The sequence below is a fragment of the Diceros bicornis genome, chromosome 14 (assembly GCF_020826845.1).
Source record: "Diceros bicornis minor isolate mBicDic1 chromosome 14, mDicBic1.mat.cur, whole genome shotgun sequence".
NCBI classification, from domain to species: Eukaryota; Metazoa; Chordata; class Mammalia; order Perissodactyla; family Rhinocerotidae; genus Diceros; species Diceros bicornis.
The window spans coordinates 59,922,312-59,946,745 of record NC_080753.1 but is presented as its reverse complement, the minus strand read 5'-3'; positions in this window follow the sequence as shown (position 1 = coordinate 59,946,745).

The window sequence follows — 24,434 nt, the reverse complement described above, 5'->3', positions numbered from 1 at the left end:
TATAGATGACGAATTTGTTAACACTGCAAACGAATGTTAATTGTGGTGCAGTTCAGACTAAAGAGTGTGAAAAGTCAGAGGAACTGTGCTGTCACAAGATTTCATTTAAGCTATACATTTATTTACCTCAGATAAAAATAGAAATAGTCTATATCTAGTTGTTTTTTTTTTAAAAAAAAACATGCTACCAAATGGTGCAAAGAAAAAAAATCTCTTTCAAGTGTAAATGTCTCATTACTTGCCTATTGTTAAATTCTAGACCTTCATCTTGTTAATTCCATTATTAACTGGTTATTACCAATCATCATTGACCTTTTATGTTATTTTACCTACTTTTATTTTATTCTCATTTTTAGGGAATTTTACTCATGTAAGTTCTACATTGAAACTATTTTTTACTTATCATTGTTTGAATGTAGTCATTGTCTGAATGTAAAATGTAATCAAAGATATTCAAGGGCTAAAGTATTTTTTTATTGCAACAGTAGTCGCTTGTGGAGTGTCTTAAGGACATTCTGAGATGAGTAAGAATAAGATTTTGAAGCTGGAGAGGGGGGTTCAGACCCAGCGCCCTCCTCACCTTTCTTCCCTGAGGAAGTCTCTCGCAAAATGCCACTGTGGGAATCAGATGGCCCACAGTGTTGAGAAGGCTTTTTTTTTTTTTGTGAGGAAGATTAGCCCTGAGCTAACATCCAATGCCAATCTTCTTCTTTTTGCTGAGGAAGATTGGCCCTGAGCTAACATCCACGCCCATCTTCCTCTACTTTATATGGGACGCCGCCACAGCATGGCTTAACAAGCAGTGCGTCTGTGTGCGCTGGGGATCTGAACCCGCGAACCCTGGGCCCCCGCAGCAGAGCGCGTGCATTTAACCGCTATGCCACCGGGCCGGCCCTGAGAAGGCTTATAAAGATTATAAATCCCCTCCTCCTCTGTGGCAGACCCCAGAAGAGCCATTGTCCTACAATGGTCACCATCTCCCTAAAAGATGTAAAGAGGATAGACACCAGTGTCCAAAGTAGCCCAGGGGCAGGCAGAGCCCAGACCCCCATGGAGGAGCATTGCCCAATTAGCAAAAAAAGATATAAAAAGGCCAATTAAAATGAAATTTCAGATAAATAACAATTGCTTAGTGTAAGTATATCCCAAATATAGCGTGGGACACACATACGTTTAAAAAAAAGATTGAGGGACCAGCCCAGTGGTGTAGTGGTTTAGATCGTGCCCTCCACTTCGGTTCGCAGGTTTAGATCCTGCGAGATCTTGAGAAACGCAGTGTCCCTGCTTTCTCCCATGTATACATGTTATTAAACTTGGTATTATTTTCTCCTGTTAACCTGTCTTGTAAATTATTTGGCCAGCCATAAGAACCTTAAGGAAAAGGGCAGAGGGAGATTCCCCTCTTCCCCCGACACCATCTAATCCTACACTAATTTTTTTTGACTATTTAACTCTCTGAAGTAAAACTACCTCTGCTTTTGTTCCCACACCAGGTCTGTTTTTGCCCACCGCTCAGAAAGCCAAACACTGAGAGGACTCGATTGCAGAGAGAGAGGGTTTAATCACATGGCAGCCAAGCGAGGAAACGTTAGCGTGAATCTCAAATCCTCATCCCTGAAAAAAAGGACTCGGGTATTAACGGGGTAGGGGGCAAGGTGGTCTGAAATGATTGGAGGTGAGGAGAGGTGAGGTAATTGATGATCTGGGCAAGCGTAGTCAGGCTGCGTGCCTCTTCACAGGATGCGTGTTCACAGAATGGCAGCGTCAGCGTGCCCTGAGGGTGGAGCTCCAACATCCTGCCGTCAAAACCTCGCATGTCTGCTTATCGGACATACATCTGCCTGCGTGGGCCCAGTTGATGGGTTGGCGGTCTCAACCGGTCTGAAGTGGACAAGGGGTTCCAATTCCAGAAAAAAATAGCTCAAACACCCATTACAATGGTGACCCAGGCTCCAGGGAGACGTTGTTTATAGGAACCTAGTGGGAGTCAGGTAGCATATTGCCTAAACAGCACAATTAACAATGGGTAAGTTTATCATGCAGATTTAAGTCCTCACCTTCCATTCTGATAAGGTTCTAGGTAAAGCCATCCCCACCTTCTTCCTGGTACAGGGAAGAAGATACCTCTACAAATGGAGATTTCCTTTACAAATGTAAATGTCTCTTACAAAGGGCAACCAGAACTAAGAATGGGCTTAGCACAGACCTACCGAGATACCCGGAGATGTCTATGGTGACAGCCTGTTCTGGGGGCAGGCCTCCCATCTCAAACTGTTTTGGTCAGTTAGTGGGGGTGGGGACCAAAGTGTCTTTCAGGCAGAGACATATTTTCAGGGGGCCAATTCTGATCCCCCATAGTTACTAGCTGCTTAATCATCAATGGCTAACTGTTTGCCGGTTTCACTTTCTCTCAACTAAACATCGAAGTACTGGGCAGACTACACACAATTTAGTTCAACAGTCTGGAAGGATGCTGCATATTTAAAATGTGTCTTTTTTTCTGAGGCTATGAGATCCCCAAGGTGATTTTGGTGTGCCCTCTGACAACTCAAAATCAGCTTTGTGAAACTCTCCACTTCTCATATGCAGACAAACTTGTTAACAGTGCCAGCAAGTGAGAATTACAGCGCATCCAGACAAAGGTGGGTAATAAGTTGGAGGAAATTTGCTTTGGCAAGAATCACTTAGTGAATGCAATAAAGACACCTCTGAGCTGTAGATGTCACCTCTTCCCATATGTAGCTCAGCTGGGCAGGTAGGGGTCTGCCTTACCTTGAACCACTGAGCAACTGGGAGCCTGACTAATATTTATTCTTCATAAGAAATGGAGCCAGTGCATTTCAGACATTTGCCAAGCATTGCAGCTGTTAATGAGGTGGGGGGAGCGATCTGTTCCCTGGTGGCCCCCTACTGTCTTTATTTGAATGCGTGATCATTAGACGGCACAAGTCTCTCTGGGGCTCAGCGCCCAGAGTGCATTACACCCTGGAGAATGTGAAAATACTTTAATTAACAACAGGAGTGGGCAGGCCTGCTGGGTTCCTTCTGTTACCGCCCTCAGGACCTGAAAAGTCAGCACTCAGTTGTCACCCCCACCATTTCATTACCAACATAAAACACTAAGCAACAATTTCATTTAAAATTGATTTGGAGAGACCACTAAATACAAGATATTTCTCCCCCTTCTTCCTCTGGCTCAACTTTGTTAGTAATCAACATCACACCAACACATACACACATCCACTAGCATGTTCACACACACACATGAGATGTGAACTTGATATTCTTCTATATTCCATGTGAACAGTACGATATTGTGGGATGTACAGATGGGTAACATGCCAGATTGGCTTGGAGTATGCATTCATGTGAACGTGTAAATTTATATTAGTCATTTACTCAATCAGATAAATGATTTGGTTCATCAATTTAAATAAAATGCTGGCAAATTCCTAGAACACTATCTAGCTGAGACATGATGTGCATTTGTTTGTTTGTTTGCTTGTTTTTAAATCTAGAATCAGTGATTTCTGCCTGAACTCATTATATTTAAGACCATGTCATACTCAACCGAAATTTTCAGGCAAGGAGAGTGGGGCTGCCATGTCCACTGTTAAGAGACCAGCTGTCACTCTTGAATCTTATGCTGTGTCCAGGACTGCTTTGTCACCATGAGTGACCATGAATGTGAGCAGAGTGGGCTGCATGCACATATGCAACCATCAGTGTTGCCCCATAGCTTGGTCTGTAGGCTGGCATCTTGGAGAACAGAGTTATTTTACGACAAGAACTCTGATTTGATCAGAATTCAGAATTTGCTTAATGAAGACTTCTCGTCTGACTCTATCAATGTGTAAGTATTTATTGAGCATCCACTGGTGTCCTACATTGACATAGGCCCCAAAGCAGTGGGAATTCCAGATGGAGAGAGAAGATCAGTATCTGAGACACATTTGGAGAAAATTAAATGTTGACGTATGAGGTTGGGACTTTAACCTTCTTGAAATCATCCTATTTTTCCAGGCACAGTGGGGAAGTTTCATTTTTGCTTTTTAGAGTAGTAAGTGGGAATGGAATGGATGGCAATCTAAGGAGACTTTTTTGTGTGTGTGTGTGAGGAGGACCAGCCCTGAGCCAACATCTGCCAATCCTCCTCTTTTTTGCTGAGGAAGACTGGCCCTGGGCTAACATCCACGCCCATCTTCCTCTACTTTATATGGGACGCCGCCACAGCATGGCCTGATAAGCGGTGGGTGCATCGGTGCGCGCCCAGGATCTGAACTGGCGAACGCCGGGCCACCACATCTAGCACGTGCACTTAACCGCTTGCGCCACCGGGCTGGCCCCCTAAGGAGACGTTTTTTAACAGTAAACTTACTATTTTAGAATGATTTTTGATTTATAGAAAAATTGTGAAAGCAGTGAAGAATTCTCATATACCTCACACCTAGTTTCCCCTGTTATTAACATCTTACATTAGTACGGTACAGCTGTTACAATTAATGAATCAATATTGATTTATTATTATTAATTAAAGTCTATACTTTATTTGAATTTCCTTTGTTTTTGCCTAAGATCTTTTTCCTTTTCCAGGCTCCTAACCAAGATATCATGTTACACTTGGTCCTCATGTCTCCTTAGGCTCCTCTGAGCTGTGACAGTTTCTCAGACTTTCCTTATTTTTGATGACCTTGGCAGTTTGAAGAGTACTGATCAGGTATTTTGTAGAAATAAATTGGGATTTGTCTGATGTTTTTCTCATGATGATAACCAGGGGCTATGGTTTTTGGGGAGGAAGACCACAGGGATGTAGTGCCATCTTCATCACATGACATCAAGAGTACATGCTCTCAACACGACTTCTCACAGGCACCATTCTTTCCTCCCCAAGGAGACTATTGCCTACAAAAATTTGAGGCCCTCCTTGCAAAAGTGGACCTACAAGGGACCTATCCTGTCCACAAGCTCCCTGATCCACCTCCTGGACAATGGCTGGCCTCTGATTTCACTTAAATGGTTTATGACCCTAATCTTTAACCTGCAGCATGTTCTTTCCCTAGTAAACGTCATTTTCAACATTAACATTAAATATTTAAAATGCACAGAGGCTGTTAACTCTCATACAGAGAACATAGTGTCAATCTTATTCTAGAAAATCAAGTAAATCTTGATATACTTATGAGTGAGGAGTTTAGGCAATTGAGTGCTTCAAGAAAAAGCTGAACCTTTACATTTGACTTGTTGGTGATCTTCAATGTTCCTGTCACAGCTGAGTGGTTATAGGTATAATTTTTCTTTAACGAAACTCATGGGGCTGGGAATGCAAGTATTTACTGAGCATCTAGTCTGCATAGGTATTTTACCTATTGCACCTAATTTATAATCACAGTAACCCTATAAGTCAAGCATAATTATGTGCATTTTCCAGATGAGGAAGTGGCTCTGGGAGACCAGGTCACAGGAGTGATGAATGATGAGCCAGAATGTCTGAATGACCCACGTTATTCCTATGATACACCCCACTCCTGCTGGAGTCGATAATGGTGTGTTTCGAGAGAGGACAGACAGGCTCTCTCATGCTGGAAATGCCCCCATTAGAGGTGCAAGACTTTCAGCCTTGAAGAATTTCGAGGCTTCAAGAATCTGCTGGAAAAATGCAAGTTTTTGTTCTCATAGACATTTCTACAGCCTTTGCCCGCTTGATAAAAAATGTTATTTATGCTTGTACATTTATTCTATATTTAGGCAATATTTTTTTATCCTTTTTGATAATAATATTAAAAAAATGTCTTCATAATTTCTTACCAAAATTTACAGGAGTTGCCCAGAGAGGCAAGTGAGGGTAACTAATAATAGAGTAGAATAGAAAGATACTTCACTGTAACCAATAATTGATCAGTATGAAAATAGTTGCAACAATGTGACAAGTAGAGTTTCTTTCTATAATACATAAAGACCTCGGATAACTTAACGAGAAAAAGAGCAAGCCAATGGAATCATGAACAGGGCTCATGAACAGGAGTTTTCAGATGAAGAGATAAAAATGGCTAGCAAATATATGAAGAGACATTCAGCCTCTTCACTGATCAAATAAATGCAGATTTAAACAACAATATGGCTTTTGACATATCAAATTGGCAAAGATTAAAAATGCTAATACCCAGAGTTGGCAAGAATGTGGAAAGGAATGATTTTTTAGCAACACCTATCATAGCTTTAATGTACGTTGCCTTTGAGCCAAAAATTCCACTTCTAGGAATTTGTCCTACAGAAATATTTGTTCAAGTATGCAAAGATAAGTTTCCCAGGACGTTAATTGTCTCGTTTACAAATTACAAAAAAGAGGAAACAACTCAAATGTCAATTAGTGGGGGCTTGTTGAAATAAATTATAACACATACGTATGGTGGAAAGCTGAACAATCATTTAAAAGGATAAAGTGGAGCTCTGTGTATCCACATTATGTTTTGTTTTTTTGTGAGGAGGATCAGCCTTGAGCTAACATCCATACCAATCCTCCTCTTTTTGCTGAGGAAGACTGGCCCTGGGCTAACATCCTGCCCACCTACCTCCACTTTATATGGGATGCTGCCACAGCATGGCTTGACAAGCCCTGAGTCAGTGCCCGCCCGAGATCCGAACCCTGGGCCGCCGCAGCAGAGTGCACGTGCTTAACCAGTACGCCACAGGGCCGGCCCCCACATTATGTTTTTGAGTGAAAAAAATCAGGTTGCTGAAGTGTTTGTATTTTTTACCTAATTTACGTCCACATATATGGTTTTTCCTACATTTTTCCATGCCTCTTTTGAATGTAGCAGTGATGGCACTTTGTAAGAAAGAGAATCCTAAACCCAGCATGCTCTTAATTTTTTGGATGGGACCGTGCATGCATCTGCAAACAGACCAGTGATTTAAGAAAATATTTGTAAGCAGAGTGAGTATGTTATAAGCAGGAAGCTCAGAAATTCGTTGAAAACATGTTGGATTGAAGTCATTGTGTATTATTAGCCAAATCTGTGGTGACTCCAGGGAATATCAAAAGTATAGAAATTATATAAAATGGTTCTTCAAACATGCAGATGGCATTAATTGAATGGTTACAAATTTGATTAATATTTTCTCTGATTTCTTTTTCATATAGTGAATATTATGGAATGAAAAAAACACATGATTACATAAAATGTTCCTATACTATCATTCAACCTTAAATAATTGCTCTTCAACTCTAATTAGCCGCTTTGAAAAAAAACATTAGTCTGAAATGTCTCCTGAAGCTTCAGACCTGCTTAGTCAAGGTCCATTTAAGGAGCGGCTTATCACAGTCATGCTCAAATAACTTACTCCTCTAGAAATAGTTTAGTTATGTTACACCGATGAAGGTAATGAGCTGAACGAAATAACTGCACTCAGCCCAAGAGGTGAATACATTATCTGGAAAAACATTAAGTGGCAAAGAAGTAGAAATTGTGTGGGGCAGACCCACTATGGGTCTTCTCAGCCTCTCAGCAAAAAAATGAAGCTTCTGATGGCAAGGGTGAAGGCCACCCTTTCGATGTCTCCAAAACCTGGACATATTTGCCACTGTCTGGTAACTTTCGAACTAAATCTAGAGCAATGATATCCCCTGGATTTTCTTGCATAGGTGTAGGGCTTTAAATACATGTCATACCTTATTGATACTCAGCCTACTTAGGTATACTCAGTTCAGCAAACAGTCACTGCAGCCACTTCTAATATGAAAGGGTAAAAATTGTCTCACAACTACACAGATCTGGAAAATTGTCACAAGGATACCTGACCATCATCACAAGTATTGTGATTTAGAGCAGAAAATGTGCATACAAATAATACTTTAATGGGGATGCACAGAAATGCCACCTCAAACAACAGCCAATAAAGAGAAAAGAACAATAAGTGAAGCAGCTGTAGGAAATAAATCAGGAGAGTATGGCAGTCTGGTTGGACCCAAAGAGTGCTTTTTGAATCTCTGGAAGCAGTAGCAGAATTTAGCCCAGTCATATGTACAGTCTGGTCTGTGGGCTGTTGTTCATTCAGTGTGATCTTTTGGTAACCTCTGCTCACAAGGGTGGGGCTCAGTGGTACAAGACACTGTTTTACATCTCTCAATCTGGTCTTCATTTTCAAATCATTGCATAATATTTATATGGAATAACACATACCAAGTTTTGAATGGTAACAGGCAAACCTCAAAGGCACCAAGACTTGGACAGCCCTTCAAAATTCCAGCTTCTTGGTTGAATGAATCATAATCTCTTTGATCTAACATCTGGATGGCAACCTCTTTAAGAATCTTATTTACTGTCAATGTGCTTCTCTTCCTTACATCACAAGATCCAGCCTTAGACACACAGGCTGAAAGCGGGAAAAATTTTCGGAGTCTAAGCTAAAATGACAATTTGTATTTTTTCAAGCATCATGGTTCAGCCTTTTGTTTTTACTTATCAAAAAAATTTTAATGCAGTTAGATATCTTTTATCATTATAGTCCCAATGTATCACATGGTGCTTGGCACATAGTTGACAATAAACAGTTAAGGAAGGAGTCAGGAAAGGGGGAAGAGTTTATTTGAGAGAGTTGGGCCTTGATTATAAGGCCATATCTTCTATTTCCAGATTTCCTGTAGCATGAGTTAACTACTAGCCCAGTGAACACCAAGAAATTTCATAGTGTTTAAAGAAAGGAGGTGGGGCAGTCCTATTTCTACTGCCATCAAAACTCAGGGATGGCAACAGCACAAAAGGAATAAAATACAATTTCAAGGCTAAGAGCAACCAATGGAATGAGCTAGAACCCCTAGCTTCTGAGTTGTGAAAGCAGACTCATGAAGTATAGCACCAGGTCTAGAACTCCAGAGTTCATGGATCCACAAGGGGAGAGATTTTAAATAGAAAGGACATTTTATAAGTATTTTCTAGTGTACCTGCATGCCCCTGATCAAATCCATCTGGGAGTAAAAATAGGATTTAAACAATTGTATGTCTATATTCCTGGGTCTCCATGCTTCCATTCTCTAATGGACTTCTGGCCACCCTCAAACTCTTCATGAAGAGCCATTGATTAATTCAACATGTATCTATTGAGCCACTAATATGTACCAGTCATGGTACAGGGGGTACATGGGGAGACAGCTGTGAGCACTATAATCATGAACCCTGCCCTAAGGAGCTGGTAACCTAGTGAAGAGTCCAGGCTCGCCTAGGGCTTGACTTCTTTGCTTTCTGAGTGCCAGTTCTGTTGGGTCCCAGGGACATTCACTGTTCTCCTTTCCCTGTCCCATTTGCCTTGGAGATGACTGCTACCATTAGCCCCACCCAACTAGCTCTGCTGTCAGTGCCCAGCAGATGCAGTGTTGTTCTGATGGTGCCTATCAAACTGCTCCAAGGCTGGTAGTGCCCCTGTCAAAGATGTGGAGGACCGGGCAGGCCCAGTGGCACAGTGGTTAAGTGCGCGTGCTCTGCTTCGGCGGCCTGAGGGTTCACAGGTTCGGATCCTGGGCGCACACCGCTTGTCAAGCCACGCTGTGGCGGCGTCCCATACAAAATAGAGGAAGATCAGCACGGATGTTAGCCCAGGGCTGATCTTCCTCACACACAAAAAAAGATGTGGAGGACCATGCCCAGTCTGCCATTCACTGTGGATCTGAAGCCACTGGTGCCACTTCTCATTGTGGCAGAAGTTGCCTGCACCCATGTTGTTGACATCTTATAACTTCATCCAGTGACCATTGTCAAGAGGAAAAACAAAGTAAGGTAAGCAGACAGAGTAATGGTAGGGATACTCTTTTATATAGAGTGGTCAGCAAGGGCCACTCTGACAAGGCGACTTTCGAGCTGAGGTAGAATAAAGTGAAGGAGGTGGTCATATAGATATCTGGGGGAAGAGTGTCCCAGGCAGAGGGACCAACAAGTGCAAAGGCCCTGAGGTAGGATTACACCTGACATCTTCAAGCAATCCCAAGGAAGAGAGTATGGTTGGAGCAGAGTAAATGAGGAGGACATGAGGTCAGGGAGTAGAGAAGTTAGATCACATAGAGTCTTGTAGGCCTTGGAAAGGACTTTGTATTTTCTTCTGAGTTAGATAATAAGCCATTTTGGGGGATTGAACAGATAAGTGACATGATTTGACTTGGTTTTAGAATCATCACAATCTGGCTGGGGTGCAGCAAACAGACTGAAGGGAGCCAAGAGGAGAAGTAGGGAGACCATTGGGGGGCTATTGAAATAATAGAGGTGAAAGATGATGGTAACTTGGATCAGGGTAGCAGTGGTGTGGTCCAAGAATGTGGTTGGACTCAGAATTTGCTGCCATATTGGATGTGAGGTGGGAGGGAAAGACTCCAGGATTTTTAGCCTGAGTAATTCAAGGAATGGAGTTAGTTGTTTTAAATTGGGGTGGAGAAGTCTGAGGGAGAAGCAGGCTGGGGTAAGGTCAAACTCTGGTTATGGACATATTAATTTCAAGATGCCTATTAAGCATCCAGTGGAGATCTTGATTAGGCAGCTGAATATATGAGATGAGAATATAGAAAGAGATCTGAACTGGTGATTTAAAATTGGGGATCTTCATCATATAAATCAATGGGACTAAGTGAGATCAACTAGGTATCAAGCATTCACAAATTAAAGTAAGCGAGATTTCTCAAATTTACAACCAAAAAATAATCCAGATCCATGTCTCCCTTATTTAAGGGACCACAATCCACTAGTCTCCCAAACACATCCAGGCATGTCCGAGTAAACACAGCTTAAACTCAATCTAGTCTCCCTGCCACATGAGGGAGGCTGTTCAGGTCAACTCCTTTAAGAACTTTTACTTATACTAGCACTTTAGTTGGTGGCTAGGATTATATGATGGATTATACGTAAGAGTATACATTGACATTGAGTTGGTATTGGTATTTGAGCAACCCATAAATGTCAATTTTCAAGACAGGCAATACCACAGGTACTTCTTCAGAAACAACGGTACTCCATGAAATAACAAAGCCTTGCCTGGAAAAGTGCTGCCAGCAGAACAGCTGGACCGTCCATCTGGAGCCAAACTGAAGCCCATCTCTATAAAGGAAAAGAAAATGTCTGTTTTCAAATTGCATGCAAGTTGTTTTCTCCTCTCACTTTCTAACCTCCCTTCAGTATCTTGTTTCCTTCAGTCATTCAGCAAGAAGAAAACTGGATTTTTGTATAGCCTCTCAGGATTTATTCTACTTATTGTATACCCATTTTGAATTTGAAAAAAACAAAACTCTATAGGTAGAGGGACATAGAAGAGAGGCTAGAGGTGAAGAGAAAAAGATGACAGTGGCTGAAATCAGCCTGCGGGGCTCTCCCTTGCAGAAGGGGTATCCCTAGGTGGGGAGTAAGGACCCGCGGCATCTGGAGGTTTCGCTAGACCAGTACATATTTGGACATCCAGAGGCAGGAACAGAACTGAGCTGTGCATGCAGAAAATTGAATATGTCCATTGATCTGACAAGTCTGAATAAATTCTCTTTCTTGTTAGCACAGCAATTAGTTCTTGTGGTCACTGGAGCATTGAAACAAGCCAGTTTTGGTGCCACTTGTCTTACTCCCCCATATTACCCAAACATGAAACACATCCAGATTGGAACACAACAAGCTTCCTTAACTTTCAATCACCATCTGCATCAATTTAGGAAATGCGCTGAGGAGAGGGAGCAGCATGGAGGTGACATTTAATTTCAAGATCTCCCCACTGCTACCGCTCAGCATTAGCTTGGTCCTTTCAAAGAACATAAACATTTCCTGAGAATCTACTTTACACGCGATGCTTTCTTATACATTATCTCATTTAAACTTCTCCAGCAGGATTTATAGCAGCTTCTCTTGAAAAGGCACAGCTTATATGAAACACGTGCATATGGCAGAAATATTGGCAAAGGGCAAAATGTGCTAATGGGTTGAACCCAGAGCCAAGAACGAGCAGAGCCAATTCATGATCTCAGGTCCACCACTGCCCTTGAGACACGGCCTCAACAATACCATCTGTACTTCAGCTTCCCTTAAAATGCAATGTACAATGCTAAGATAAGCAGAGGAGTGGTATTACCGTGTTAAATATAGCCATCTGAGCTTCCTTAAAAAAAAAGGTGATTCAAAATGCATGCCATGATAACTATTATATAGATAGGTATTTCATACTCAGACTTACCCAGTGGGGGTGTGGAGGATGATGTGAATTGATCCCACTGCTCTCTCCATGCAGGTCAATGTTCCCAGATGGTGCATTCAACTAGAGTTTCTTTCAGCATCTTAAATGAAATCTATTGAGAAATAATAGTTCACTTTAATAGTGTACACTCTACAAGGGGGAAAAAGCATAGTAACATTGCTATCCCTAACATGCTATGTTATGCCTCCATAGCTAATGTCATGGAACCTGCCACAACTTTCCCCAGCCCAGCTTACAGAGAAAAAAACAATGTCGTTTCCTCTGTTGAGTATAGGTTTCTCCTCCTTGAATGGGATTTCTCAAACTTGGCACTGCTGACACTTGGAGTTGGATAATTCCTTATTGTGGGGGCTGTCTTGCACTGAAGGCTGTTTATTAACATCTCTGGTCTCTACTCACTAGATGCCCATAGCAACCCCTCCCCAAGGTGTAACAACCAAAAACATCTCCAGACATTGCCAACTGTCCCATGGGAGTAAAATCACCCCCAGTTGAGAACAACTGCCTTAGAAGATGGTTAGTAACTGAACTACAGACTGTTTGAGTTAGAAAGTCTAGAGAGGTGAGCACTCATTTATGCAATCATCCATTTCACAGATGAAGAAACCAAAGCCAGAGAAATTTGATGACTTGCTTCAGGTAACACAGAGGTAAGTGGCACAGCTAGCATTAGGAACCAGGTCCGCTGACTACTCCCTGGCTGCCTTATCCACTTCTTGGAAATGGTAAAGGAATTATATTCTCATCTACCTGGTAATATTAAGGAAGAGAAAATGAGTTCCTTTTGAAGGGAGACCATTAAATCTAGAAGGATACTTTCCAGAGTTGCAGTCATACCTAAGTTATTATAGGCCTAATCCAAATTCAATCTCTGAGGTCCAACTGATATAGGCAAAATGGTCCTTCATCAATTTCACTCCCCTTCCCTGACCCACACTCTTCTGTTCCCTCCTGTGTCTGGAGAGATCGCACTACTCCTAGGACATCTGGTCACAGAGTATCCTGTAAGCTTAAATACCTTCAAATCCTCTAACGTGCTCACGCCCTTAGCCAGCCCAATACGTAGTTATAGGGTGATGAATGAGGTCAGCCTCCACCACTGTGGTTTCCTTCCTCAGCTCACCTGACTTTCCTTTCTCTGGCCTTAGAATAGCCCATACCCTCCATTAACCAAACTCTCACCTACGTCTAAACAAAAACCCCTAAAGTGATCCCTTACTGTCAGAAGATCCACGCGTTCGAAATCTGAAGTAATCTTACGCAGTTTAATTGAAAATTCATTTCTTTAAATGTCCACCACGTTTTTGGCTTTGCCCAAACATCAACAGGTAATGCGCTGAAAGAGAGAGAGAGAGCAAGAAAGATGTTTGAAGTAATATACAAATGTGGCAACATAAGTAGAAATAGCACACAGGGTATTTATTCAGGAAATTTATTCAGGATATTAGATGCAGCTATTAAGAATGCAATGGATTATCACTCATGATTCATAGAACCAGATCTCATTACTCTCTGGTAACTAAAGATTTCAAAAACTGCTCCTTGGGCTTGAAATTCCCTTCCCACTTTTATTCATCAAGCTATACCCCTTATCCTCTAAAATGCAGTTCAGACATTTCCAGGAATCTTCTCCAACCCTCTACATCCCAGTTGCATTTAGAAGGCCTCTCTCTAGGGCGTCACAAAAACTCCTCTATTGCCCTTAGCGCGGTCTATATTTCTGAGTTGCAAATAGACAAATGTGCTCCAGGAGCAAAGAAGAACAATGAACATGCATTGTAATTGATTCCAAATTTACAACATAAAAAATCTAACAATTTTATATGATTATTGTAATACTGCATATCATTTCATAACAGTCAGTTCTCATAAATAAATCACTTTAATTGTACTGTCAAATAAATAGCAAATAGTTTGTTTCTTCTGACTTAGCTAATCTATAGTCAGTGTCAGTGTTGATGACTTCTCAGATACTGTCTAGAAATGTTCACCGCATCAGGCATTGTGCAAAGGTGCTTACACACAATTAAAAAAAATAGACACCCAGGTTTCCCTTGGCCCCCTTCCACACTCACCCTGCTGAGGACGAAGTTTCTTGTGCATGTCCCATGTGCACACATCCAACTGCCTTCTCCATGCCACTCCATGCACACTTCTACACTGAGAGGGCTACACTGAGCTGCTGCAGGAGGGCTAGACTCTGGGGAAACACGAGTCCCACCCTCAAAGAGCTTAAAATACAGTGAGGACCAAAGGCAAGTAAACAAGTAATAATACATGGTAATGGTGGGCAGAACCTCCGGGGCAGGCTGCTGATCCTGTCTTGGGGATCAGGCTCCAAGAAACCTTCCTAAAGAAAATGGCGTCCAATTTACATGTAAATATGAGTGATCCAGGCAGAGAGGCGGTGGGAAGGTGTTCCTTGTGGAAATCTGAGTAACGGAGGGTGTCAAGAAAGCTCAGGGAGGGCAACTAGTCCCATCTGACACAACACTTCCTAAATAGCAGCAACAGGTTAAAATGAGTTTGCCCTTAGGCAAGACTTCAGGACTACGAGATTTCAGGGAAGGATAGAGTCCCCCGAAGGCTCCAAATGTCTCCCTATCTGTTCAGGAGTGCCTACAATTAACTGGGAGAATGAAAGTTTCACTCCATAATTAGAAATAAAATGCCTTGGGAGAGGTAACACCTCAAGGTTTATAAGCTTTGGGACAAAGAGTACAAATAATGATGTCAGATCTTTTCTAATTTCCTAAAGGCAATGGTTCTTAAACATTTAAAGGGCATAAGAATTATCTGGGCAGCCTATTTAAAAGGTAGGCTCAGACATTTGTGCACTCATATACATGGCAGCATTATTCACAAAAGCCAAAAGGTGGAAGCAACCCAGGTGTTCACTGAGAGATGAATGGATAAATAAATGTAGTACATACATACAGTGGAATATTATTCAGCCTTAAAAAGGAAATTCTGACACATGCTACAACATGAATGAACCTTGAGGACATTATGCTAAACAAATAAACCAGTCATAAAAGGACAAATACTAGATAACTCTACTTATATGAAGTCCCTAGAGTAGTCAAATTCATAGAGACAGAAAGTAGAACGGTGGTTGCCAGGGGTTGGAGGGTGGGGGCGGGATGTGGAGTTGTTGTTTAACGGGTATAGAGTTTCATTTTGGGAAGATGACAAAGTTCTGGGGATGAGTTCTTGGGAAGATGAGAAAGATGGCAGTGATGGTTGTACAAGAATGCACTTAATACCACTGAACCGTACACTTGAAAATATGACAAATTTTATGTTATGTATACTCTACCACAATTAAAAATAATAATAAAAAGCAAAAAAAGGCAGGTTCTTGGGTCCTGCTGTCAGAAAGTCAGATTTAGTAGGCATATCTGTTAGAGCCACATCAGAAGTCAAAGTTCACCCCAGATGGCTCAGGTGAAGGGACTAGGATGAGGGACTACTTACTTAGATGTGGACAGGGTTAAGAAGGCCAACAGGGACATTGAGGCAGCCAGAGCCCAGTGACAACAGAAAGACATTACTGCTCCAGGGGCTGAAGAGGCAGAGGATGAAGGTCGTGTTACCCAAGCCCAGTGAGAGCTGGAGCCTTGAGGAGGCCCAGTTCAAGGTGAGGGGCTGTCCACCAGCAGCAGCCATGAGGATGCAGGTACTGTGAGGACGAAGCAGGGAGGGGGCCAGAGGAAGTATGCCGACCCTCTGCCCTCCTGTTCTCTCATCTCCCACTGAGGTCTCCCATTCACTGAACCCATCTAGAAGCCAGACATCAGACGAGGAGCCAGGGACACAGTCAGCCTTGCAGGGCACAGAGCAAGCAGAGAAAGGTGGGAAATTAAGTAATAAGCCTGCGTATTTCTAAGAAAGTCAGATGCAACAAAAAGAAACTTTGTAACACGTATAAACACAAATTTGTTGCTAACTGTGGGCAAGTAAGAAGTAGCTATTTCAAGAAATCATAAGTTCCCTATAAGTTAAGTGTGAGGCTTCTAATATGCAATAAACATCAATTATACAGTCACAGAGTTTATTCTTTTCTTTTTTTTGGGTGAGGAAGATTGTCCCTGAGCTAACATCTGTGCCAATCTTCCTCTAGGGTTTATTCTTATTTATTCGTTTATTTAACTAACATTTACTGACCCCCTGTAATGTACCAGGAGCTAATTTAGACACTATAGTGCTGAACAAAATAGATGAGACCCGTGCCCTTTTGCAACTGCAGTAGCTGAGGATGTGGCAAACTACATTTTAGTTTCGCTTCTCCCACAGATTTTTAGTGAGAACAGCCCTGAATTGCCTGTCCAGGACTTTAGTGAAGGTGCTGCTGTGCTCCCAGGAACGGGTGGATGGAGTAAAATTCTAGGCTGTGTCCCATGATCTCTGTCCACCAAAGCTTGGCACACCTGTTTCTTTTTTCTCTTGTTCTTTTTTTTTCAGAGTGGTGGGGGGGTTGGTTGTTTTTTTCCCAGTCATACCCAAACTGTTATACTAGTTATGCTTTAAGAATTATTACTCCAATATTCAGGCCCAGCCGAATAGTTCTAGAACACAACCTTAAAGAAAAACAAATAACTCAAGGGTCTTTTAAACTGAAGTCAAAAGATACCTGGAATTGTTCAATTAAGAGCCTCTTGTGTGTTCTACAAGCAAACAGTACTTCGCCTAAGGCACTACCACATTGCCACTTGATCATATTTTATTCATCACTGACACCCCAGCTCTAACGGAGATGACCAACTCCTCCCTGTTTTAGCACTAAAGGTCCCGTGTCCCAGGAAACTCCTCAGTCCCGGGAAGCTGAAACAGTTGGTCATTCTTCCTTTAATACAACAGTACCTAGCAGGTTCTTAACACACATTTCCTGTATGAATGAATGAAGAAATGACCTCATTAAAAAATATGCAATACCCACCCTCACACTCTACCAATTCAGTTCTGTCTAAGACATTTTCTCAAGTAAAACCAGAAAAAATGAGCCTTTCATGCACAAGGCAGTTTCCACTTAAAATCATTAAAAAATCAGATGTTTTAAGTTTGAATCTTCAAATATCTAAAATTCGTGTATAAACTCAGTCAGTATGCAATATGTTTACTTTAGGATTCCTAGAGAAAAATGTCATGGTATTTATTCTTATTATACTCATACATTTAGTCAAATGTAAGCAGGGTGAGCAAATGGATTTTGGAAAACAGATTTTGAAAATCTGATGTTTAAAAAACAATCTGATGGCTTTGGGGCAGTTATAAACCTGAGATGATGGCTTTCTTCAAGGCAGAAGCAATGAGGCCTGCATCAATGTTGTTGGTCTCACTTCAGCCTTCCCTAAATGGCCAAAAAGAGTCGCCTAGCATAGCTAACATCACCTTCACGTGAACCGCAGAACTCGAACAAGTTCATTTCTGCTTCATCATTGAAGGCAGCCGCTGTCTCACGGCCTCACGATTAATAAGCCATCACAGGTACAGCGACATTCCATTGCACGCAGATGTTTCCCAGCCCGGCCCATTAGGAGAGGAACGGCTGCAGACTCAGTCGCTCCCACTCCAAAGCTTTATTAGCCATTATCCTTCATGACTTCAAGGTGAGATCTCGGCACGCAGTAAAAACTGCTCATTTTCCACTGTTTCTCACATAACAGGCAAATTTATTTCTCTTATAAAACAGGAATCGCAGGTGTAAATGCCACCTACGCAGCTATTTCTCTGCAGGGGCCACCCCCGAAAAAGAAAGTATCTTATCCATGGAATAAGCTGTTCTGTGATTTAAACTAGGTTAAATAAGAAACAGCCACCAATTTATTTTCCTCTTTCTTTCGTTCTTTTTTTTTTTCATTTCTTAAATATCTTTTATATTTAAGTTGTCTGTTATGGAGCTCAATGCTAATTTCTTATTTTTCAGCTTTATTGAGTTATAATGGACAAATAAAATTGTAATATCTGATTTGTCCTTAGACAAAACTTCTGAACATGATTTCAGGGTAAGGAGAGAGTCCCCTGAAGCCCCCAACTAGCTCCCTATCTGTTCAGTAGCGCCTAAAATTAACAGGAGAAGGAAAGTTTCATTCCATAATTAGAAATAAAATACCTTGGGACAGCTAATCATTTGACCACTTACTTCTGGATGCCTCTGACAAAACATCTTAAATCCTAAAATTTATATTTGAAAATGAAGAATCACATAACACGGATTTGCATGTATAATCTGGATTTGTATAAAATTTGCAAAACTGATGTTCCTGAACTAGTAGACTGCTAAAGGGTCCTTTGCCCTGGGGAAAGATCATCAATACTACCACCCCTCTAGCATCATTAATATTTGAATTATCTTTCTGTTTGCCACTGAAGAATTCTCTAGAATGCTTTGATACACATTTACTTTATGCAAGGATTCTCACCATTGAGTTAATTAACACATCCATCACCTCACATGTTTAACTTTTTGTGTGTGTGTGAGAATACTTAAGTTCTACTCTCTCAGCAAATTTCAATTATACAATACAGTATTGTCAACAATAGTCACCATGTTATACGTTAGATCCTCAGACCTTATTCATCTTACTACTGAAAGTTTCCTGTAAGCTAAAGAGAACATGTTAGGCTTGTTCTGAGCAGCGTTGTGGTTAATGTCTTATGGGGTCGGTGGGCCAGGTAACAGGCAGATGAGGAAAGGTATTAGAAGATCAGTTAGAACACGCAGGTTGGGGAGTGTATTAGTTTGCTGGGGCTGCCATAACAAATACTGAATGGCTTAAACAACAAAAATATATTCCCTCACAGTTCTGGAGGCTAGAAGTTTGAGGTCAAGGTGTCAGTAGTTGATTTCTTCTGAGGCCTCTCTCCTTGGCTTGAAGATGGTTGTCGTCTCCCTGTGTCCTCACACGGTCTTCCCTCTGTGTGTTTCTGTGGGCTAATCTCTTCTTATAAGAACATCAGTCCTATTAGCTTAGGGCCCACCCTCATGACTTCACTTTAACTTAATCACCTCTTTAAAGGCTCTGTTTCTAAAGATGGTTGTATTCTGAGACACTGGGGGTTAGGATTTCAACATGTGAATTTTGGGGGGACACACATTCAGCTCATAGCAAGAGAATCTTAAAATCTAGGCTAGGGAGTTCGTGTTTTATTCTGTATGTAATGGGGAGACAGCAGAGGGTTTTGAGCAGAGAAAAACATTATTAAAGTTATTATTTTTCAGCAAGCTAGCCCTCTGTTGGCATTGTGTAGGATGCATTGGCAGTAGAGAAACCCAAGGGTAACTATTGCTTTAGTGTAGGCAAGAAGTAATGATGATCTGAATTAGGACAGTAGCAATAGAAATGCAGATAGGAGGAAATGGAGTAAGGGATAAATTCAGGAGTCACTGTGAGGGTAGCATAACCAGGATTTGGTGGCTAATTTGATGTAGGGATGAGGATAAAGGAGGAGTTGAAGGCAATCCTGAGGTTTTTGAGGCTAGATGATGGAGTGGGTGGGGCTAGCATTCACTGAGATGGGAATAGAGGAGGAGAAGCACTTGGGGCAATGTGGAGGAGAGTGAGTTCAATTTTAGGACATGTCGGTGATTTTGAGATGCATGTAATGACAATAGAATGGAGCTATTATAGAAGCAGCTGGAAATATCAGTTCAGAGCTTGGCCATCACCAAGAGTCATGTTTTAAACAGCACAGCTGGCCTGAGGCAAACTTGAATAGCAAAGTTCTTTCCTGAGGTCTTTCCTCCTCCTGTCATGTTGTCTGCCCTAATCCCTGGGTCCTGGGCCCATGTGCTCCCAAATTTCCTCTCCTCTTCCTCTGGAATGCAGATGCCCCTACACTTAGTCAGCCTCTGTGGGTTCTGAGTCACGGAAGAGAGAATGATGATCTCCCACAGGAATACTAGTCAGTCCTAAGAGATTGGCCACTGGTGGTATTTCAGGCGGTGTCAAGGTGAAGAGAGGAATTTCAGCCCATGACTGGGAAGTGTTTTGATTAAAGATGCCTTCCCAGTGCTCCCGAAATCACACAATACCTCTCAGCCTTCTCAAAGGACTCTGAACGCAGAAATCACACTTTACCACCTACTTTAGGATGCTTCTGACAAAACATCTTAAGTCCAAAAATTTGTATTTGAAAATGAAGAATCGCATACCATGGATTTGCATGTATAAACAGGGTTTGTATAATACTGACAAACTTGATGTTCCTGAACTAGTAGACTGCTAAACGGCCCTTTGCCCTGGAGAAGATCATCAACACTACCATCCCTCTAGCATCATTAATTTCTGAATTATCTTTTTGTTTGCCACTGAAGAATTCTCTAGAATGCTTTTCTTCTTAGCATTAGCTGCGGGTCAATTTCTGTCAAATTTTGGGTTGCACTAAAACACCATGAGGAAATGGATACCTTTCCATTTCAAGCCTGCCAAGTCCTGTACTTTGGTGAAGAAATGCATACATTCTACCCAAAAACTAATTCTCTCTTTCCCAGGCCCTTTCTCTGTGCCTCTATTGCCTCTGGGTAGTGTAGCCCCTGGGCGACCCACTCAACTCCTGGAACCATCATTGCAGCAGTAACACCAGGCCTTCAGCTTCCTCAGGTTTTCTCATTGTTGGTGCCCTGCCTCGTGGCAGCAGTTGTGACACACAGGGGACACAGTTATCTGTACTCTCTTATTGCTTCCCCCAAGAAATAAGCTTGTTTGAGATCAGGAGTCCTGTCCAGGACATAGCTCAGAGCTTGGCCAGAGAGGAACACTTGTGTTCCTTCAACAGAAAGGGAAGAGAGTGAAGAAGGAACACGAGGGAACAAAGCTAGAGGAGCAGAGACGCTCACGGGTAATTGAAAATGGCTGCACACAGCCCCATCTGCCTTCACGCCTAAGAGGAAAAGACATCATGTACTGCTCGGGTACACAGGGCAACCCAGTTTCAACAGCGAAGGATTATTAAGGAGGAGACTTTGTAGCATGAAGGTTCCCTCTGTTTTTCTCTCACAAATGGCATTTCTGACATTCTTCACCCCAAAGGCAGTGGGAGTGACAGCTGCCTCTCTCATTCCAGTCTGACCTGCTGGCTAAGATCTGAATTTGCAAGTTCACTTCTTTTCAAGCTGTGGATCCTTTGCAGTGAAATGATACCATATGCCTGCTTAATTCCTAGTGGTCATCAGCAGCTTGGGTCCCAGGACCCTCTCCCTAACAAGCAAGCTCAGTGCCTTAGTTCCCTGTTTTCAGATTTCAGGTAACGTTTGAGTAGCTTGGAATCATTGCTTTCCCCCTTTCCATTCAGATTTGAATTGGGCATTCATGCGTAGACAGCCCCACCCCTTTAAGCTGGAATGAGAAAATCCTAAGCCTATCAAGCTCATATTTGGTGCTAAATCAATTCACCAAGTGCTTTTTCTTCTTTTTTAATGGACAACTTGATTCTAGAAAAAGATCAGTGTGTTCTCAATCTCTGCACTGTCCGATACAACAGCAATTAGCCTCATGTGGTAATTAAAATTAAATAAAACTAAAATTCAGTTCCTCAGTCATACTAGCCACATTTTAAGTACTCAATAGCCACATGTGTCTAGTGGCTACCATGTTGAACAAGCACACAGAGAACATTTCCAACTTCACAGAAAATTCTACTAGGTTCGTTCTAAGTAATCATTGTTTCAGCTGTTACACTTCTGACCTTTGACTATGAAACGTTAATTGCTCCTTTGCCCTGTGGCCCTCCTGCCGCACACATGGATTTGGTCTAATAATGAAAGACCACTGGTTACAGGATATGCTTCATTCATATTATTGTCTTATTTGCTGTTATCATGTTGATTCAAAAAATAATATACCTGCTGGGTTTTCACTGATTTCTTTGTTTATTATATTTCACCAATATAATTTGCTTGTGTGATTAATAGAACTTTTTTCCAAGCTTTAGTCTGTTAATCCAATTGCTTAGCTGTTCTTGACATTCATTCGTTTATTCTTCATTCATTCACTAGATATTTACAGAGGGTGCATTCTCCTTGCTTGGAGAGTGTGATGTGCGAAGTGCACACAATATAACGTCATGAAGATCTGGGGCTCTGATGTCCACTGTCTACCTCCATCACTTTCTAGCTCTGGCCCTCATTTTCCCCTCTGTAGAATATGGATAATAAGATGGACCTCATGGGGTTATGAAAATAAAATAAAATAAAACGTGCAGATCTTAAGACAGAGGCTATCATATACTAAATAGTCAAAAATGTTTTTTAATAATCAACATATTTACTTTCATTATTGTTATTAAGGGGTCATATTTAAGGTCCAAAAATATGAGAGAATCCCTGCCTGACCTTATCCTCAGTGTTGTTTTTCCTTTTCTGGCCAATCATTCGACCAAGGAAATGAAGGGGCAGGACTGGAACTGTGGTTAGGGTGAACGTGTAGTTTCCTGCTAAGACAACCATTTTGACAGCTCCTGCAGCGTGGTGAAATTTCCTGTTCTTTTCACTGCTTTTCCTTCATAGATAAAAACTATGAGTAAGCTGAATAGTAGCACCCAAGCAAATAAAAAATTAGATTCTGAAAATGCTTGCTCTTCTTTTACAAAAGAACAGAGCCTCTTCCAGAGCACCACCTGGGATGAAGATAATTGAGTTTACGTTCTGTTTCATTCCCTTCTTTTAAAAGTGGCTTCCCTATAACAGGAGCAAAATTGGTGATGAAAAATAACACCGCCTTTATTATCTGGAAGCACTTTGAATTTAGGAGAAATTCTTTCAAAGAATTCGAAGCACTTGAAGAACTAGCTGCTTTCTAAAGCCTATACTCATATGTGGCAGAAAGCCAGAGCTAACCAGGTGCGTTCACATTTAAGGAACTGTTTGGTGCATTCAGTTTACCTTCATTTCTTCCCTACCTATTCTTGCCTTTACCCCCTGTAGTGTGGCTTCTCTTGATGAAATTGCTCTTTGGTCCTTCCCAGGAATATCACAGTTTGAACTCCCCGCTTCATTTGGCATTGCTAACCACATCATTCCTTCTTGAAAATTTATCCCCAGTATTCACAGCTTTGTTTCTGCTCTTGGCCTTTAAAACTCTCTAAATTGGATTACATAGGGATGCTGTCCTAGTAGGATTTAATAGTATCTCAGATAAAGACCTTGATAGTGTGCTAGTCTCATTTTTGGATGCTGTGAAGCTGAGAAAGTTATACCTAAAGTGATGGACTACACAATGAAGACAATAAGAAATCAACAGATTGGAACAATGAACCAACGGCAAAATATTCATTTTTCATACCTCCAAAACATCTTCCAGATTGAGTATGAGGAAAAAGAGAAGTGGTTAAGAACAATGTAAGATGGTTGTAAGTTTAATAAGGAAAATTATGTAAGTGAATTTGGGGTTATATTAGGAGAAGTTTGGGGTATAGAACAAGGGAGTCTAACCCTTCTCATTGATTGATGAGGTAATGATGGATTTAATGGCTGTAAAGCATCTAGTGGAGTGCATGTCTGGAACATACTATGCGCTCAATTCCGGGCAGCCATCTTTCTTTCCTTGCTGGCCAGACCAGAGCCCTTCTGGGGTGTGTGCATTAAGATGGGCTTTGACATGAAGAGCTCTCCGAGGGAAGTAGCCCAATAGTGAGGAGATGGAAATCCATACCATGTGATGTGTGGACATGATATCTGTTCTCATATCTCTTGAGGTGGTCAAAGGACTTTCTGATTTAGTACCTCCCCAGAACGGGAAGGACTGCTGTCCATGCTGGAGAGGTCAGGCTGGAGCTGTGCTACCACTGAGCTAGGATATTAAGGTTGAAATGAGTGGCCTTTGGGCTGACCCCTGACACGTGCTGATCTTTTCAGTAAGTGTAGACCATAAGATCCACAAAAGCAGATGTTGTAACTGTCTTTTACACCCCTGAATCTCATATCTAACACAGCACCTGGCCCATAGTAAGCACTCAAATAATGGTGTGTTGAGTTGAATTGAAGGTTATTTCTCCCCATAAATGTGTGTGTTCCCTATGGCTAAGCCGTGGTGCATTTGAGTCTGTCTCTCACTGCTCTCTTCCTCTAATACCTTGTTCTTCACAGGGTTTCAACCTTCACTGCTCTATGGGGAAAGTGCCTCCAGGACTGATGCTTCTTGCCAGGCCATATTTCCAATTCCCTGCTGGATATTTCTAATTGGAAATCTTATTGTCTCTTCAATCACAAAATTGCTAAGCCCAGG